The 17,297-nt window shown below is 39.2% G+C and overlaps 1 pseudogene; it reads right to left on the bottom strand.

Annotated features, from left to right (window-relative positions):
• Positions 1-1,895: 1,895 nt before the first annotated feature.
• LOC127197861 (olfactory receptor 8B3-like) lies at positions 1,896-15,910 on the bottom strand (annotated as a pseudogene).
• Between the last annotated feature and the right edge of the window lie 1,387 nt (positions 15,911-17,297).

Raw genomic sequence — 17,297 nt, 5'->3', positions numbered from 1 at the left:
TGGTCCTCTCCTTTTGTTGCAGCTCGTCTGTTCCAGGAAAATTGTCAATAATGTAGTAGTTTTGTGCTGCAATGATTCTAATTTCCATGTTCCAACCCAGACCATCCTGGCTCCCTTACATCTCATCAGTACTAGCCTTCAATGAAGGCAGATTCAAAGCCTTAAACTGTACTTTCCACTTCTCTGCTCTTGCTCTTCATTTTGGTTCCTTGGCTTTATGTATTGTCAGCATTTCATAGTCATCTAAAAACCAAGGTAAAGCATCACTTGCTTTATACAACTGTTCCATGCTGAATTCTATGATGGGACAACACACACTATATAAACTGTTTCAGTACTGAAATAACATGTTTAAAGAATATTTTATATTACCAAACTCTATCGTATCTAGAGTTTGATAAGCACACAGTTTAAAGACAGGAGAATGCAATATCTAATTATACTATCATTTGTATGTGATTATAATTTTTGGAGGGCTATGGCATAAGAAATATTGGATTCATGGGCCATATATATCAAAAAAGCAGTTGTGGGATGCTTTTCCTCTCTCTTGTGTTGCACTATGTCCAAAAACAGAATTGGCTTCATTTTTCCTTTTTACTGAGCATTACCCTGCTTAGCATGCAACTGTCATATCAAATATCTCTCTTAATAGGTGGACATGTGTGCTGGCTTTGTTATGGCTTGCTACAAATATGTGATAAGATACTAACAACCTTTCATGAAGTTCACAGTTTGTGATGAGATCTAGGTTAATTGACTATTTTGTTAGTTCTAAGTCTGATGTGGAAACAGAGGTTAGGGCAGAGGAGAAGATGTGCATGCTGGTTTGGCTTAGAGGTTGGAAATTGCTTGGATGGAATGAAATAAGGCGGACAGAGACAAAATGGCGAGGGCATATGAGCTAGATATGGGAAGCAGACATGGATAGGATGTCAGAGATACTCACCTTTGCTGACCTTGGAGAAGGAGAATGAGAGGTCTTAATCAGAAGAACAGTTGAATGTAGTGTAGAAGACACATGTAGGTGCCTATAATTCAGAAGGTCTCTAATAAAAGCCTTGAGTTTAATTGCAGTTTGGTAGGGGTAGCCAGACTAGGCTGAGACATTGGATGTGGAGCCCTGGTCTAGATCTGGAGGGTAAGAGAGAAGTGTTGATAGATATTGGATTACACTGTGGACATTTAGATTCTAAACATTAAAAATCTCATTGTGGTATGGCTCATTCTTTAATCCTAGAGCTTTCTTATTAAGGTATAAAATAACTTTGCGGCATGGCTATCACACACTTTTAATCCTAGAATTTTCTGTTTATTATAAACAGATGGTTGTGGTGTGACTTATCCTAGGACAAACCTTTAGTCCAAGAGATTTCTGTAAACAAGGTTTAATAAAGTTAACACAAGTCAAGAGGCTGAAGAAGCAGACACCTGAAATAGATTAAACAGGTAAGAGGGACATTGAGGAAGAAAGTATTTAAGTCACCATAAAGAAGAATGGGCTTTTGGTTTTTCCTTCTGGGTCATGAGCTGAATAGGAAGGGCTTTTTCTTTCTAGGATATGAACTGAGTAGGAAGGTCAACTAGGTGCTTTTTTGTCTCCCTGACTGGTCAGTTTTCAGTCGAGCATCTGAGCTACTGAGAATCCATTTGTAAAACTGGACATATTGGATTTTCATTCATCAGAGCAACAGAGAAGACAGGAATAGGGAGTTCTTTGTTTTATGAAAGCACACATCTTTTTTTCCATGCAAGTTAATTAATGGATACTTCATAAAGCTATTTTCTATGTTATTTTCAATCTCCAATACAGGATAATGGACTTGATGCATATTGATCATCATTAGCCAGATTATTATGAAAATGACTACACTTTGTTGTTGAATACTCTCCTTCTACTCTCCTTTCGAAGATATTGGTACCAGGTTGAGTGATAGTGTGATAAGGCATACCTCTAGAGGGTTCATCATGTGATCCTCAATGGTATAAAAGAGAGAATAAATCATTCCCTCATTCATAGACCCAGCTGAGGAGGCCTGAAGATACATGAATGTGATTAATCCAAAAAATGAGAAAAGTGAAATATGTGGGAACTGCAGGCACTGAAGGCTTTGTATCTGCTCTCAGTGGAACTCACTTGGAATATGCTGCAAAAAATGCAGACATAAAATGGTAGGATGATGGCAGTATGACCAGTAATATCCTTTCCTGCTACAATGAACAGCTTATTGATATAAGTGCTGGTGCAGGAGAGCTGCAGTCACAAAAATAGTGGTTGATGTGTTCCCATCACAGAAGGTCAATCAAAGTATGCAACCATTGGGGATCATAGCAGCAGAATTCCCATAAATTATTAACCAAGCAGAAGATGGTATACAAGTGTGTATTACATATAGCCACATAGTGATCATAGGCCATTGATGTTAATGCACAATATTCATAAATGGCAATAAAGCAAAAGAAATAAAGGCATTTATATACAAAACTCTCTGCCAGTGAACTAAAAAATAAACTTGTGAGTAGATTCACTAACTTGCATTTTGTCCTATCATCCCTATATATTTCTATATTGTCCCTTCTTTCTTTTCATCCACTAGTACCAAACATAAGAATGAGATAGAAAGGAATAGAGAGACATCCATGTATCCAAACTTGTTTTCTCTCTAAATAAGACCAATAATATCTTATCACTAACTCCCTATGAAAATAAATATCTATCGTCCAAGAAAAAAAGACCTACCCAATCTCCCTTAAGAGAAATGGGGTGTTTTTCTCTTAAGGCTTCTTTCAGCTGGTTTGAGACAAGTAATAGCTTTGTAGTGGCCCAAAAAAAATGGAGGGAAGTGGAAAACAAGCTAGGAATAGCATTTGTGGTGCAGATTTCAAATGTTAAGAAATTCCTCGCTTACTTAGAGTCCTATGTGAGACAGTCTGAAATGCAGAACCAATTGGATTGGAATCTTTCTCTGAAGCTGTCCTGGGAGCTCTCTTGTTCTGATTAAGAACAGCAACTGAAGCACTTGATGCTGGAACATGAAGGAGGCAGGATGTCAGTGTCCAGCATGCTGGGAGGAATGAATCCTGTCAGGTCTGATCCAATATCATTATTAGGTTTTTTGTTCAGAAAATATATAATTTCTCACAGACATTATACAGTTCTATAATTATAAATGTTTGTGGTGTGCATGGTGCATGGAACAATTAAGGCAGGTTCTATGCTCTTTGTACAATCAGGAAAAAAAAGACATCTGTAAATTATCATTCAAGCCATGAGAGGAATGTCATCTAGTAATATATCACAGGGATCATCTAGCCACCAAGAAGCATTGTCTATACATAGACATTCATGTCTCAGCCTGTCTCATAGCTATCCCCAGGTAGTGTGATTAGCAATATAAATTACCCGCTTGTTCTGCAGTTTGAATATGTTCAATTTTGATACATTGGTATAGAATTCAAAGTTAAGACTATTCTTAGCACAATATATATATATATATATATATATATATATATATATATATATATATATATACACACACTCTAACAAGGGGTATTGTACCATGCAACTCAATCACAATACAAGGTTTACTTCCAATACTGTGATGGTGCTATTACAGGCTGCTTATGATATGTAACTTATACAAATTAATTGTTAGTTGATCAAATCATGGTCATATCAACTACCAGTCTATTTTTATGAGAAAAGATACATTCTAGGTATAACATATAGATATGATTCTAAAGAAAGATAATGTAAAATAGTTACAAAAGGTCTTCAAAAACCTTAGAGACATACATGATACAACATTTAAAGTTGTTTTTATTATTTCAAAGAACATTGACAATGAGACAAGTTAACTCCTGGCAGCACCCGGCCTACCTCAAAGAAGGTGATAAACACAGAAGAACTTCCCTATAGATATGGCTTCAAATTTGGCAAACTAGCCACTGGGAAAAATGTTCTCATTTCTACAACAGACAGAATTCTGCTTTAAAATGAGCAAGCTTGGATGCAGGCAAAGTCTAAAGCCAAACTCTGCCAAAACAGCTTAAACAAGTCCTCAATACTTCCTACTTCACAAATATGTCTATTAGATATATTGAGCCAGAAGATAAAGATGATGCTCCAACATTATCGAGTCTTGGGTGACTGTTCAGATAGCAAATTGTGTCTCTCACCTTCTTATTTTGGAACTGCTAACCTAACCTACACCACCTGTATACTCAGATAATTAAATTCATTCATTCTAAAGTCTCTGATGGGGTTGACGACCAGATATTTAATTTTACAATTAAGCTTAGTTGTTTAGGGGTAAAGATGTCTTTAGGTCTAGATAGATGTTTTAAGTTGTTAATGATGAGATATGATTGATATTTATTTACATTCAGAATTCTAGACTCATCAAAATAGGAGAGATGTTTTCTTCGTGGCTGCCAAATAGAAATTACAGAACACCATGAATGTAACTTTTGTATAATTCCTGATTTTTTGTGGTTCTTCTTGCTCTATGTAGTTTATAGTATAGATGTGTACTAATCTATATGTATATGTTAAAAATAAAAAAAAAATGGAGCTCTGTCCTCAACCCCATATAAGAGACAACTTTTTTATTTAGTACATAGTTTATCAGCATTTTGGGTGTAAGGAATGAAGATAAAATTGATCTATGAGGAACAATTTAAAGAGGAAAAAGTACATAGGATTGTGAAGGTGAGAATTCAATACAATTAGAAAGTCACTTAGAAAAAAAAGTGGGGAAGAGCCTGGAACATATTGGCACAGAAGACAACTTCCTGAACAGAACACCAACAGTCCAGGCCTTAATGTCAACCATTAATAAATGGGACCTCGGATCCAAGATGGCGGCGAGCAGTGTGGACCGCGTTTGGAGGCTCCAGTGAACAATTCAGGGAATTGCACAGATTTCTGAGCCAGGAACACCGAGGTCCGAACATCACGGCAGCGGGAGTGCTCCACGGTTCGGAGGGACCAGGGTGCGGAGGACCTGCGTGCCCCTGCACACGGGAGGAGCGTGGTTTTTCTCTGATCGGAGAGGCAGCGGTAGAGGCGGCAGCACCAGCGGCACCAGCAGCGGCGGCTGAGGTTTGCAGCTCATAGCCTTCTGGTGGAGGCGATTGGTGTGGTGGCTGGTGGGAATTGCTGCGGGACAGGGGACTCGGGGCAGGATTTGGGTCGCGTGGAGCCTTTGGACCCAGATTGGACTCGGCGGACAGTTCGGCCCCAGAGTCCCGGGTATTGGCCCGGCCCAGCAAACAATTCTGCCTGAGGCACTAACTCAGCGTGGCCATAGCTCCCCTGCTGTGGCGCAGGCGTAGTTGAGCACGCTGCTCCACACTAGGCACTACCTCAGCTCAGCGGCAGCTCCCCTGCGGTGACACAGTCTGGGCGGAGCACTTGGTTTCACCACAGGCACTAACTCAGAGCAGCCGCAGTTCTCCTGCTGTGGCGCAGGCTTGGTGACGTGCTCGGTTCCATCCTAGGCACCACCTCAGCTCAGCGGCAGCTCCCCTGCGGGGACACAGTGCGGGCGGAGCACTTGTTCCACCACTGGCGCTAACTCAGAGCAGCCGCAGTTCTCCTGCTGTGGTGCAGGCTTGGTGACGTGCTCGGTTCCATCCTAGGCACCACCTCAGCTCAGCGGCAGCTCCCCTGCGGGGACACAGTCCGGGTGGAGCACTTGTCCCACCACTGGCGCTAACTCAGAGCAGCCGCAGTTCTCCTGCTATGGCGCAGGCTTGGTGACGTGCTCGGTTCCATCCTAGGCACCACCTCAGCTCAGCGGCAGCTCCCCTGCGGGGACACAGTCCGGGTGGAGCACTTGTTCCACTACTGGCGCTAACTCAGAGCAGCCGCAGTTCTCCTGCTGTGGCACAGGCTGGACAGAGCTCTCGGTTCCACCAGCTCTAAGACTCTGGTTGGACACAGTGTACAGTTTGAATCCAGAATTCCTGGCTGAGATTGGTGGTCAGTTCGGGCCCTGAGTCAATAACTGACCACAGCACGCACTTTGGGCCAAAAGGCCCTAGTGGAGCTTGGTGCGTAGTCCCAGCCCAAAAATTCTGGCTGGGCCCTGTGTGCATTTTGGGCCCAAAATCCCTAGCTGAGCTTGGCAGACGGTTCTGGCCCTGAGAATCTAGCTGAGTTCTGCCCGTGGTTCGGTCCCAGTGCTCCTGGCTGGACTTGGCAGGGAACACAGAAGGCTGTGGATACCTTGGCCTGACCCAACGCTCATTCAGAGACCCAGAACAATTGCAGGATCCACAGCAGAGAGGGACTGAGGATCACTGGCTGTGAGAGACCAGAACAACAGGGCTAACCTCCTAACATCCACACCAGTGAAGCTTTGAGCTCGCAGCCTAGGGAAATCGTAAGAAAACAAGTGAATCTATCATCAGACACCCTCCATTCAACTCTGGAAGCTACCCAACAAAAACAAAGACGGCAAGATATCTAAAGGACAACGAAAAAGCATACGCAAAAAACCCCAAAACAACATGGCGTCTCCAGTTTCCAGCTATCCCAAAGAAAACCACCCAGAGAACTCAAATACAACGGAAATACAAGAAAATGACCTCAAATCCTTAGTAATGAGGATGATAATGGAGGAAACAAATAAAATTCGTAATCAAATGCAGGAAGACGCAGACAAACAGGTGAGAGACATAAAAGAAGCACATAGAGTGGAACTGGAAAAATTGCAGGAAAATGCAAACAACCAGATGAAAGAAATAGCTAAAACGGTTCAAGCTCTGAAGACCTATAAAGAGGCAATGGAAGAAACTCAGGAATATACAAAAAATCAGATGAAAGAAATCAAAAAATCAGTTCAAGATCTGAAAATGAAAATGGATTCAATGATAAACACACAGACAGAAGAAAAACGAGAACGTGAGACCTCAGAGAAGAAGGCGAGCAACACAGAGGTGAGCTTTTCTAACAGAATCCAAGAGATGGAAGAACGAATCTCAGGGCTAGAAGATACAATCACAGATATTGAATCAACCATTAAAGAAAATGCCAAATCTGGAAAACTCCTGACACAAAACATCCAAGAAATTAAGGACACCATGAAAAGAAGAAATTTGCGGATAATAGGCATTGAAGAAAGAGAAGACATCAGACTCCAGGGCCCAGAAACTATTCTCAACAAAATCATAGAAGAAAATTTCCCCAATCTAAAGAAAGAGATGCCTATAAACATACAAGAGGCCTACAGAACACCAAATAGAATTGACCAGAAAAGAAAAACTGCCCGCCACATAATAATCAAAACACAAAACATGCAGAACAAAGAAAAAATATTAAAAGCTGCAAGGGAAAAGGGCCAAATAACATTTAATGGTAAACCTATCAGAATTACACCTGACTTCTCAGCAGAGACCATAAAAGCCAGAAGGTCCTGGACAGAGATCCTGCAAACCCTAAGAGACCACAGATGCCAGGCCAGACTACTTTACCCAGCAAAATTATCAATAACCATTGATGGAGAAAACAAAATATTCCATGACAAAAACAAATTCAAACAGTACCTATCCACAAACCCAGCTTTACAGAAGGTACTAGAAGGAAAACTCCATCCCAAAGGGTCAAGCTACAACCAAAACTACCCAGGAAATAGATAACTATCCCATGGCAAAAAACACAACTACACAAACGCTCGACTGGAAACAACATCAAAATTAAGACTCTTAACAGTCACTGGTCATTAATATCTCTCAACATCAATGGCCTCAATTCTCCAATAAAAAGACACAGACTAACCGAATGGGTACATAAACAAGACCCAACATTCTTCTGCATCCAAGAAACACATCTCACCCATAATGAAAGGCATTACCTCAGGGTAAAAGGTTGGAAAAAAATATTCCAAGCAAATGGTCACAAGAAGCAAGCAGGTGTAGCCATTTTAGTATCGAACAAAATAGACTTTCAACCAAAATTAATCAAAAGGGATGAGGAAGGACACTTCATACTTATCAAAGGTAAAGTCAACCAAGATGACATCACAATTCTGAACATCTATGCTCCCAATACAAGGGCACCCACATATGTAAAAGATCTCCTAAAAAAGCTTAAACCACACATCGATCCCCACACAATAATAGTGGGAGACTTCAACACCCCACTCTCACTGAAGGATAAGTCATTGAAACAGAAACTAAGCCGAGAAATAACATCATTAACCAATGCCATGGGTCAAATGGATCTAACAGATATCTATAGAACCTTTCACCCAAACAAGAAAGAATACACCTTCTTCTCTGCACCCCATGGAACCTTCTCCAAAATTGATCACATCGTAGGTCACAAAGCAAGCCTCAACAGATACAAGAGGATTGAAATAATACCTTGTATCCTATCAGATCACCATGCTCTTAGGCTGCAATTCAACAACAACAGAAATAACAAAAAGCCTACACGTTTGTGGAAACTAAACAACTCTCTGCTAAATGACACCTGGGTCAGGGAAGAAATAAAGAAAGAAATCAAGGAGTTTCTGAAATTCAATGAAAATGAAGAAACAACATACCCAAATTTGTGGGATACATTGAAAGCAGTGCTAAGAGGAAAATTCATAGCACTAAGTGCCTTTAAAGAGAAATTGGAAACATCGCACATAAGCATCTTAACAACACAACTGGAAGCCCTAGAAAAAAAAGAAGCAGAAACACCCAAGAGGAGTAGACGCCTGGAAATTATCAAACTCAGGGCTGAAATTAACAAATTAGAAACTAAGAAAACAGTCCAAAGAATCAACAAAACCAAAAGCTGGTTCTTTGAGAAAATCAACAAGATAGACAGACCATTAGCCAAACTAACTAAAAGGCAGAGAGACAGTATTGAAATCAACAAAATCAGAAATGAAAAGGGAGACATAACAACAGACACTGAAGAAATTCAAAGAATCATAAGATCCTACTTTGAAGGCATATACGCCACAAAATTTGAAAATCTAAGGGAAATGGACGATTTTCTTGATCAAGTTCACTTGCCAAAGTTGAGTGAAGAACAGATAAACAAGTTAAATAGTCCCATTTCCCCGACAGAAATAGAAGCAATCATCGATGGTCTCCCAACCAAAAAAAGCCCAGGGCCAGATGGTTTCAGTGCAGAATTCTACCAGACCTTTAAGGGCGAGCTAATACCGATACTCTTCAAGCTACTCCAAAAGATAGAAATGGATGGAAAATTACCAAATTCATTCTATGAGGCCATAGTCTCATTGATACCTAAACCTCACAAAGACTCAACAAAGAAAGAGAATTTCAGACCAATTTCTCTTATGAACATAGATGCAAAAATACTAAATAAAATACTTGCAAAACGAATACAGGAGCACATCAAAGATATCATTCATCATGACCAAGTAGGCTTCATTCCAGGCATGCAGGGATGGTTTAATATACGGAAATCCATCAATGTAATCCATCATATAAACAAACTGAAAATAAAAAACCACATGATTATCTCCTTGGATGCAGAGAAAGCATTTGATAAAATTCAACACCCATTCATGTTTAAAGTTTTAGAGAGATCGGGGATACAAGGCACTTTCCTCAACATAATAAAGGCTATATACAGCAAGCCAATAGCCAAAATCAAAGTAAATGGTGAGATACTCAAGGAAATTCCTCTCAAATCGGGAACAAGGCAAGGCTGCCCACTCTCTCCATATCTCTTCAATATAGTACTCGAAGTTCTAGCCAGAGCAATAAGACAACAAAAGGAGATCAAGGGGATCCAAATGGGAAAGGAGGAAGTCAAATTATCCCTCTTTGCAGATGATATGATAGTGTACATAAGTGACCCTCAAAACTCCACCAGAGAACTCCTAAAGCTGATAAACACCTTCAGCAAATTGGCTGGATACAAAATTAACTCAAAAAAGTCTGTAGCCTTCCTATACACAACTGACAAGCTTGCAGAGGAAGAAATTAGGAAAACCACACCCTTCACATTAGCCACAAGCAATATAAAATATCTAGGAGTTACCCTAACTAAGCAAGTGAAGGACTTGTATGAAAAAAATTTCAAAACTCTGAAGAAAGAGATTGAAGATGACCTGAGAAGATGGCGTGATCTTCCTTGCTCATGGATCGGGAGAATTAACATAGTAAAAATGGCCATCCTACCAAAAGCAATCTATAGATTCAATGCAATCCCTATCAAAATAACTACACAATTTTTTAAAGACATTGAAAGTTCAATTCTGAACTTCATATGGAAAAACAAAAAACCCAGAATAGCTAAAACAATCTTGTACAATAAAAGATGCTCCGGAGGAATCTCCATACCTGATCTCAAACTGTACTATAAAGCAATAGTACTTAAAACAGCATGGTACTGGCACAGCAACAGGCTGGTTGATCAGTGGAATCGAATCGAAGACCCAGATATGAATCCACACACATATGGTCACTTGATTTTTGACAAAGAAGCCAAATCCATTCAATGGAAAAAGGATAGCATCTTCAACAAATGGTGCTGGTCTAACTGGAGGTCTATGTGTAAAAAAATGAAACTGGACCCATATTTGTCACCTTGCACAAAACTCAAATCCAAGTGGATTAAAGACCTCAACATAAAACCAGAGACACTAACTCACTTAGAAGAAAAAGTGGGAAAGAGCCTGGAACATATTGGCACAGGAGACAACTTCCTGAACAGAACACCACGGCCCAGGCCTTAATGTCAACCATTAATAAATGGGACCTCATGAGGCTGAGAAGCTTCTGTAAGGCAGGAGACACTGTCAAGAGAACAAAGCGACAGCCTACAGACTGGGAAAAAATCTTCACCAACCCTACATCTGACAAAGGTCTAATATCCAAATATATAAAGAACTCAAGAAATTAAACACCACCAAACCGAATAACCCAATTGAGAAATGGGGCTTGGAACTAAACAGAGAATTCTCAACAGAGGAGTATCAAATGGCTGAGAAACACTTAAAGAAATGCTCAACCTCCTTAGTCATCAGGGAAATGCAAATCAAAACAACTCTGAGATTCCATCTTACACCCATCAGAATGGCTAAGATCAAAAATTCAAGCGACACCACATGCTGGCGAGGATGTGGGGAGAGAGGAACACTCCTTCATTGCTGGTGGGAATGCAAACTAGTACAGCCACTTTGGAAATCTATCTGGTGCTATCTCAGAAAAATGGGAATAGGGCTTCCTCAAGACCCAGCTATTCCACTCCTTGGAATATACCCAGAAGATGCTCCAGCACACAACAAGAAAATTTGCTCAACCATGTTCATAGCAGCCTTATTCATAATAGCCAGAACATGGAAACAGCCTAAGTGTCCCTCAGTAGAAGAGTGGATAAAGAAACTGTGGTACATATACACTATGGAATACTACTCAGCTATTAAAAACAAGGAATTCCCGAAATTTGTGGATAAATGGATTGAGCTAGAAATGATCATAATGAGTGAGTTAACCCAGAAGCAGAAAGAATCAAATGGTATATACTCACTTATATCTGCATACTAGCCCAAGGGGCATGTCCCACGAAAGCCTTCACTTACCAGGAAACTGGGACAGAGGGGAAGGCATCCTATTGGGACTCTAAATGAGAGACGCATGGGAGAACAGCAAAATAAAAGGATCCAGAGGGTCCTAGAAATCTACAAGTAGAACAATATGATAGGCAGATTTGGGCCCAGGGGTCCCGCTCAAACTAAGGCACCAGCCAAGGACAATACAGGAGGTAAACTTTAAACCCCTTCCCAGATCTAGCCAATGGTCAGAATATTCTCCACAGTTGAGTGGAGAGTGTGATACGACTTTCTCACATACTCTGGTGCCTCACATTTGACCATGTCCCCTGGAGGGGGAGACCTGGTGGCACTCAGAGGAAGGACAGCAAGTAGCCAAGAAGAGACTTGATACCCTATGAGAATATATAGGGGGACGTAATCCCCCTCAGGAACAGTCATAGGGGAGGGGAATAATGGGAAAATGGGGGGGGAGGAATGGGAGGATACAAGGGATGGGATAAACATTGAGATGTAACAAGAATAAATTAATAAAAAAAAAAATAAATAAAAAAAAAAAATAAATGGGACCTCATGAGGCTGAGAAGCTTCTGTAAGGCAAGAGACACTGTCCAGAGAACAAAGAGACAGCCTACAGACTGGGAAAAGATCTTCACCAACCCTACATCTGACAACGGTCTAATATCCAAAATATAAAAGAACTCAAGAAATTAAACACCACCAAACCAAATAACCCAATTGAGAAATGGGGCTTAGAGCTAAACAGAGAATTCTCAACAGAGGAATATCAAATGGCTGAGAAACACTTAAAGAAATGCTCAACCTCCTTAGTCATCAGAGAAATGCAAATCAAAACGACACTGAGATTTCATCTTACACCCATCAGAATGGCTAAGATCAAAAGCTCAACTGACACCACATGCTGGCGGGGATGTGGAGAGAGAGGAACACTCCTTCATTGCTGGTGGGAATGCAAACTTGTACAACCACTTTGGAAATCTATCTGGCACTTTCTCAGAAAAAAATGGGAATAGGGCTTCCTCAAGACCCAGCTATTCCACTCCTTGGAGTATACCCAGAAAATGCTCTACCACAAAACAGGGACATATGCTCAACCATGTTCATAGCTGCCTTATTCATAATAACCAGAGCATGGAAACAGCCTAAGTGTCCCTCAGTAGAAGAATGGATAAAGAAATTGTGGTACATTTACACTATAAAAATGTGTACACTCAGCTATTAAAAACAAGGAATTCCCGAAATTTGTAGACAAATGGATTGAACTAGAAATGATCATAATGAGTGAGTTAACCCAGAAGCAGAAAAAGTCAAATGGTATATACTCACTTATATCTGCATACTAGCCCAAGGGGCATGTCCTATGAAAGTCTTCACTTACCAGGAAACTGGGACAGAGGGGAGGACATCCTATTGGGACTCTAGATGAGAGAAGCATGGGAGAATAGCAAAATAGAAGGATCCAGAGGGTCCTAGAAACCTACAAGAAGAACATTATGGTAGGCAGATTTGGGCCCAGGGGTCCCGTTCAAACTATGGCACCAGCCAAGGATAATACAGGCCGTAAACTTCAAACCCCTACCCAGATCTAGCCAATGGACAGGACATTCTCCACAGTTGAGTGGAGAGTGGGGTATGACTTTCACACAAACTCTGGTGTCTCATATTTGACCATGTCCTCTGGAGGGGGAGACCTGGTGGCACTCAGAGGAAGGATAGCAGGCTACCAAGAAGAGACTTGATACCCTATGAGCATATAAAGGGGGAGAAAGTCCCCCTCAGACCCAGTCATAGGGGAGGGGAGTAAGGGAAAAATGGGAGGGAGGGAAGAATGGGAAGATACAAGGGATGTGATAACCCTTGAGATGTAACAAGAAGAAATTAATTTAAAAAATACAAGCAAAAAAAGAAAAAAAAATGAGCAAAGCAAAATTTCCTAATGGGATTACCATATAGATTACTAAAAAGAGTAAGAAGAGGTGTACTTGGAGTTCAAGCTCTTCAATTATCGCCAAGAGAATGAATTTCAGCATCAAGAGCCATTTACCACAGCCATTCCTCAGAAAAATCTGGATAGAAAAAAAAAGCATAATTGTATGAGAAAGCACAACTGACAACTATCTTTGATAATCTTGAGGAATGTACCAGCAAAACACTGACTCACTTGAAAACAGTCTAGCCACCTGTGATGTTATCATGATATTAAGTGGCTTTCTCTCACACTCAATAGAGTAAATATAGTGTCTGTCTTTATTCCTAGCACTTGTGAGGACAAGGCCGATAGACACTTTGTGAGTATAAGCTCAACCGGGTCTATAGAGTTAAACAATGACACTCCCCTACACACCCCGACATATACATGCACACACACATGGGTGTGCACACATACACATGCATGTATAAAATATCACAAGTAGTTTATGCAGCTGAATTAAGAACTTTCATTCTAATATGACTGCCAGAAAAATCAGGAGAAAAATTTAAATTTGACACACAGTAGTATAGAATTGCTAGTTTCTTTTTTCATCTTTTGTTTTCTTATCATTTGGGGATATAAAAGGAAGGTTTAGCAAACCAGTACTGACCCAAATTTGCACTCTGTGGATTGGAAATCATGAGTGATGTCTCCACATGAAAGACTCAGAGTCTAAGAAGAACAGTTATGATACTCAGAAACATTCATGATCTAAAGAAATTTTAGGTATGCCATGAAGAAGTAGATAACTAAATTAGCCATTGCAACTTGAATGTTTACTGGTTCTCTGGACAGTGCCTATTCACCCTTTTTAAACATTCTTCTGTGAATTTTACTTGAATCATAAGACTGCCCTATGCTACTGTCAAAATACTTTTTTATTAATAAAACATTTTAAATGTCATATCTTATGGATCTCTGAGGCTTTTAAAGATCATCTATGTATCTATAGTATATCTGAATAGGCAATCATTGTTCATTTCTAACTATTTACTATCTGCTCAACCTAGAATGTATATTTCTGTAATAAAGTAGTCTGACATGACTATGAGTTCAATTGACTAAATATTAACTTACATTACTTAATCATCTTAAACAGTTGCATTTTAAATGAGTTTCATAAGCCCAATAGATCATACCAAAGTTGAAACTTTATATCCAATACATTGCAACAAAACCAACCTTAATAGACGAAAACCTATTGCAATGTAATCAAATATAAACTTAATTATGTGTCAGTATTGAAAGATTTATAGCAAGGTAAGATTTTCTTTGCTTGTTAATGCTCTATGGTTAAAAAATATATTCAATAATTTACCATTTTACACTCATTATTCGAATAGGTATCCTTTTCTTTTCAACCCCCTTCCCATTAGATAAGACAAAAAGATATAAAAAAGAAAAGGAAATAAAGAAATCCCTAAGTATAAGCTTCTATCGCTTGTTTTCTCTCCAATAAAGACCATATAACAGCCTGTAACCAACCCCAGTTTAACAATAAGCACCCAACATCCATAGTATGACCAAATCCTACCTTCCCTGCCTTATGGGAACAGGCCATCCATCTAAATTTCGCACTACTGATTTGGGGTGTAGTTTTCCTTTTTAGGGCCCCAAGAAAATTGGGAAAAATGGTTTTAAAATGTAGCAGTAAAGTAATATTTGTTATCTAGTCCCTAAATGCTGTGACAATTCAAGCTTAAGTGATGCTATGGTAGGAACAGTCTGTGATCCTGGATGATTTCGGCTTTGAACTTGTACTATAGGTTCTGATGGAACAGCAACTGAGGCAATCTGGAGCTGTATAAAGTAGGATGTTGGAAGAAACAAGCTTCAGTATTTCAGCATCTTGGAGGATTAGTCTTGGCAAGACTGTATCTATTCATGTCTGCTCCTTTTGTTCTATAAATATAAAGGCTTTCACAAGTAATATAGTTATGCAATGGCATATGTATGAAATGGTCAGGTGCACAGTTTATCTTAAACTGACTTTCTTCTCTTTTTCTGAGCAAATGAAAGGCATCTTCTTCATTAATAAGCCAGTCCGGATGATATACTAACATGTATACCAATTTTTAATCTATGCCATATGGAAGGATGACATAATAATTTCTAAGGACTCTGTGAGAACAAGATTTATTGACTATTCAAAGATACTTGGTCATATCCCAGCCAGTTTCAGAGCTTCCCACTTAGGAGGGATCAGCTTATCATTATCTGCCTTTGCAATTTTTATATTAGACTTCTTGTAGCCAGCCAAGATCTTCAGGGGGATCTTGCCCTGTAAAATATGATTTCCAATAATATTGATGGAAGACGCAGCCTTTCTTTTCCTGTTGGAACAAATATAAAATCTCCTCACCAATTCAGTATAATTCCTTTCTTCCATTCTGGCATTAGGAACTGTAAGACTGACATAATTTAGTACTCCTTTCTAAAATCAAGCGTTTTTGTTTTTGTTTTGTTTTGTCTCTAACAACTTGTCTCCTGACTTTAAAAAAAAAGTCAACAAAGCACCATTTAATATATCCCTGCGATATTATTTATCACCAATTAACAAGCCATCAAAACAGAAACTAAACAGAGAAATAATTAAACTAACAGATATCTACAGATATAACAGATATACAGATATAACAGATATAACAGATATCTACAGAACATTGAATCCAAACGGAAAAAGCTATAACTTCTCCTCAGCACATCAGGGAACTTTATCTAAAATTAACCACATACTCAGTCACAAAGCGAGCTTCAACAGAAAGAAGAAAATCAAAATAACACCTTGTATTCCATCAGACCACCATGGTTTAAAGGTGGACTTCAACAACAACTGAAACAACAGAAATCCTACAAACTCATGAAACCTGAACAACTCTTTACACAATTCCCCTCTGGATCAGGAGAGATATAAAGAAGTAAAAAAAAAAAAGAATTTTTAGAAGCTAATGAAAAAGAAGGCACAACATACCCAAATTTATGGGACTCAATGAAAGCAGTGCTAAGAAGAGGAAGAAAGTTCATATCACTAAGTGGCATCATAAAAAAAAAAATGGAGAAATCTCATAAGTGCAATTTAAAGACATACCTGAAAGCTGTAGAACTAAAATAAGGAAACATACCCAAGAGTAGTAGATGGTAAGAAATAATCACACTGGGTGGTGAAATCAACAAAAGAGAACAAAGCATACAAACAAAGATTCAAAATAACCAACACTCTTCTTTGGGAACATCAAGATAGACAAACCTTTAGCTAAGTAACTAAAAGGCAGAGGGAAAGTATCCAAATTAACAAAATCAGAAATGAAAGATTGACATAAAAACACACATTTATGGAAATCCAAAGAATCATTAAATCCTACTTCAATAGCCTGGATCCACAAACTTGGAAAATATAAATGAAATGGATGATTTTCTTGACAGATACCACTTACAAATGTTTTAAAACAAACTCAAGTAAACAATTTAAATACCTTCACCAAAGTGGCTGGATACAAATTAACACACATAAAAACAGTTGCTCTTATATAAACAAGTGATAAACAGGCTGAGAGAGAAATTAGGGAATCAGTACCCTGCAAAATAGTCACACATAATATAAACATCTTTGTGTAACTTTAACCCAGTAAATGAAAGTCCTTTATGCAATATCTTGAAGTGTTTGAAGTAAAAATTTGAAAATTTTAGAAGGTGGAAAGTTCTCTCATGCTCATGGATTGATAGGATTAACACAGTAAAAATGTCCATCTTACCAAAAGCTTTCTGAAGATTCAATG

Source organism: Acomys russatus, chromosome 14 (assembly GCF_903995435.1).
Source record: "Acomys russatus chromosome 14, mAcoRus1.1, whole genome shotgun sequence".
Classification (NCBI taxonomy): Eukaryota; Metazoa; Chordata; class Mammalia; order Rodentia; family Muridae; genus Acomys; species Acomys russatus.
This window is presented reverse-complemented; position numbering and strand designations above follow the sequence as displayed.